Consider the following 3,848-nt stretch of genomic DNA (forward strand, 5'->3'; position numbering starts at 1 on the left):
AGTTTGAATTAAGTGGCTACACAGCCCTTAATTCGAACTACTTAATTCGAACTAGGCATTAGTCCCCGTAGAATGAGGTTTACCTAGTTCGAATTAAATGCTCCGCTAGTTCGAATTAAGTTCGAACTAGCAGTTTGCCTGTGTAGCGCCTATGAAAGTTAATTCAAACTAACGTCTGTTAGTTCGAATTAACTTTGTAGTGTAGACATACCCTTAGAGAGGTGGGGTAAAAATATTGTAAATACAGGCAGTCCCCGGGTTACATGGATCCGACTTACATTGGATCCCTACTTACAAATGGGGTGAGGCAACCCCGCACTAGCTGCTTCCCCCCAGCAGACCAGTGAGACGCGAAGCTAGCCGGAAAGGGGAAAGCTTTTCAAAAGGGAAGACGAGACAAAGGGGGGAGGGGATTCACCTTTGTGCGCAAGGGAAGCTGAGCCCTTTGTTATGGGTACTGAACCCTTCTGGAAATCCTGATCTTAGTGCTGCATGAAGAAAACAGCCTTGGTGTTCTGGAACTACGAGTAGTTATAAAGTCACAGTTTCAGTTATAAAATCACACATTGTACCTTCCCAGTTTCAGTTTCTGTAGTGGGGGTGTGCATGTGCTCATAGCAATACTACTGACTTCGTGTCCCTTAGTACCCATGGAAACTTCCCTCCTGGTGCATGGGGATGAAAGAAGGAGTAGAGATTCTACTGCAAAGTCACCTCATCCATTCACCTATTCCTCTTCCCCAAGATCCATGCTCCAGTGTGGGCCAGGGCTGTGCACTGGTCTTTAACGCCAGAGGTGAAGGTATAAAAGCAGACGGAGCAGAAAGCGGCCCTGTGCTTAGATCACTACACTGTGCCTCCTCCTCAGTGCAAAGCACCCACCAATGTAAGTACAATTTCTTACATCTCACCTCATGAACTTCTTAGTACATGTAAATAACAGACTCCGGGGCAGTCCCAGCCTCCTCTCCCCCAACATCTCTGCTCATCTCCACTTTATTAGAGCTCAGTTCTTCACACACAAACACTGAACTGCTGCCCTTAGGCATCTCCTGCTTTGCTGCACATTGGGTGTCTGCTCACCTCCGTTCAGAGCAGTCAATCTGCCCAGGCCTTAATAGGGATATACAGCATCTCTGCTGCCTTTATGTCTGTCCCCGGTTATTCCCTAGAACAGCATTTCCCAAAGTATGGGCTGTGGGGAAAAAATCCCAGGGCTCAGCATGGCTGCCAGGGTGCTCCAGGCTCCTGGAGAGCCCAGGCGGCACCTGGTCCCCCAAGGCCTGGGCCAGGTTGGGCGGAGGATGCAGCCGCATGTTTTGGGCTCCCGGCAGAGGCGTGGGGGGGGGGGCAGTTGCCCCCGGGGGGCCACACTAGGGGGCGCCAGGCTGGGGTGGGACCAGAGTCACTCTGCATAGAGCTACATTTGGCTCCATGTTATTTGTGACCTTCCTTCCTTCTTGCGTTTTCTGGCTCCTAGTGAACAGCCCTGGGCAGTTCCCCCGCTTCTTGGCACACCCCCGCCCCTGTAGCAGTGTGTCTCGCTGCAACGCCCCCTGACTGTCAAACCATCTCCCAGCCACAGAAACTGCATCCGCCCCCCTTCCTCCCCGGGCAGTGACAGCCCCGCAGCCCGGCCTGTGGGCGGCTACAGTGACGCACGAAGCGCCTGCTGGGCGCCCTTGACACCCCCCGACCGGCGGCCGCGGCACCATCGCGAGAGGCGGGTCTGAGCCGCGAGCAGAAACAGGCGAGTCCCGCCCCCTGCTGACAGGCAGCAGCTCCACCCCCCGCCCCCCGGTCCCAGGTCCGTAGCTAACTGCGGAGTCTCCGAGCCGCAGGAGCCGCGCGCCGGGCTCAGCTGGGTGCAGGGTCCGCTCCGCGCTGCCGAGGGGCTGGTGAGCGCTGGGGGCCCGGGTTGGGGGGCGGGAGGGGACGGGACTCGCCGCGCTCAGAGCCGGGCTGCGGGGCGCTCTGGGGGGCAGGGGAGGAACTAGGGGCTGGGAGACGCGCGGGGGAGGGGTCACCCCATGTCGGGGATCACGCGGACCCCTGGATACTCGCGGGGGGGGGGCTTTGCTTCTCCCCGGGGCCGGTCCTGAGCTGCCAGGAGCAGAGCTCCGCTTGGGGCGGCCGTGACTGGGGGGCAGCCCCACGGGCAGGGGGAAGGGAGGGAGCGACACGCACACAGCGCCCGGGGGCTGGGGCTGTACGGGGGGGCGGGTTTTGGGGCGCCTTTTGCTCCCCCCGCGGCGGGCTGGGCGCCGCTCCGAGCCGGGTCCGGGCGATCGGGGGCGAACGCGCTGCCGCTCCAGCAATGGGACCCCGGGTGAGCCAGGGCAGAACTGAACCAGTGCCAGTAAAACACGGCGGCGCTGCTGTTTCGCTCTGTGGTTTCTCCGGCAGTTTCCTGCTGCGGCCACAGCCCGTCTCTTACGTTGCACACACGGGGCGCGGGGCTGCAGTTCTGCCCGGGCCCGGCAGAGGCCGCTGTGGGGCGGGGACCGGGAGCCGCAGCCGGGTTCTGGCGGGGAGTGAGACAGGCGGGTGCGCGGATCTCCGCTCCCTGCCCGCCCCGGCCTGAGACACCGAACCGCCCAGCTCCGATCAGCCCCGGAGCCAGGCGGAGAGCTGGAGTAGAGGCTGGAGCCCGTTAAATGTGCGCTACAGGCTTCCCACGCCCCCGCCACAGAGGCTCTGAGCCTCCCTTTCCCTGCTGTTCATTTTAAACCTTCCGAGATGAGTCAGGGCTCAGAAGATGATTTAAAATATTTCCCCTCTTCATCTTCTGAGTCTCTAGGGTGGAACCGGGGCACATTTTCAGACGTGTCTCTGCATCCGCAAAGGCTGGAAACATTCCTTCATTAAAACAAATGAAAACTCTGATTCTGCCCTGATTGTTTGCCCTCAGGAGCTGGGCTCTGGAAAACACCAACTCTCCTAACATCAGAGGTGGCAACAGGGAGTGAGACTTTCCCAGCAGTCTGGGGATTTAGAAACATCACAATCCCTATTGCAGCAGTGCCTGGGTGACCCATCTGGCATTACAGCCCCGGTGAACACTAATCTTCCTGTGAGCATGTGCGCAGAGCAGCCTGGCTGACTGTGAGCAGTTGCTGCGGCGCTGTGAGCAGGCACTCTGCCATGTGCTCTGAGCAACCTGAACTTCATTCTTTTATTAAAATGTCCTGGCGGGCCACAAAAAATGTTGATTGGGCCACATGCAGCCCTCCAAACACCTTTGACATGCCTGGTTTGGGGGATACAGTTACTTCATGTGCAGCACCTTGAAGCAAATAGCCCTTGATTCCAGGTGGCATCCAAAATCCTACAATCCTTCCAGTTTATTGTCTGACTGGATCACAGGGGCGGGTGTGGGAGATTCTGTGATGGGCAGGAGGTCAGATTAGCTGCTTGTGATGGGCCCTGTCAGCTTTACAATCTGCGCTTTGTTTAATAATGTTCTGTTGCTTCCTTTGCAGGAACATTCCCTGGGTCTACGGACAGTCTCCCTGCGCGCTGACTGATCAGATAAGTATTATTCAGTCGCTAACCTTCCTGGAGCAAACTCACCGTTCCCAGCCTTGGCTCCCATTAGGTTACTGTTGGTTTTTTAGAGGATCTTTCTGCTCTCTCCCCTCAGGTCCAGCGCAAGCGACCAGCTCACCATTGGCCCCAGGTAACGACAACTGGTTTATCTGACGACGAAGGAGGATTCGGCTGCCCATCATTAGCTAGGGAGAGGTCAGGAATCACAGAATCAGATAGGATTGCCAGGTGCCCAGACACCTGAAATGTCCGGTATTCTCTCCCCCCCCCCCCCCCCCCGCTCCCGGCCAGGAGGTGAA

The sequence above is a fragment of the Pelodiscus sinensis genome, chromosome 19, assembly GCF_052426305.1.
Source record: "Pelodiscus sinensis isolate ZL-2025 chromosome 19, ASM5242630v1, whole genome shotgun sequence".
NCBI classification, from domain to species: domain Eukaryota; kingdom Metazoa; phylum Chordata; order Testudines; family Trionychidae; genus Pelodiscus; species Pelodiscus sinensis.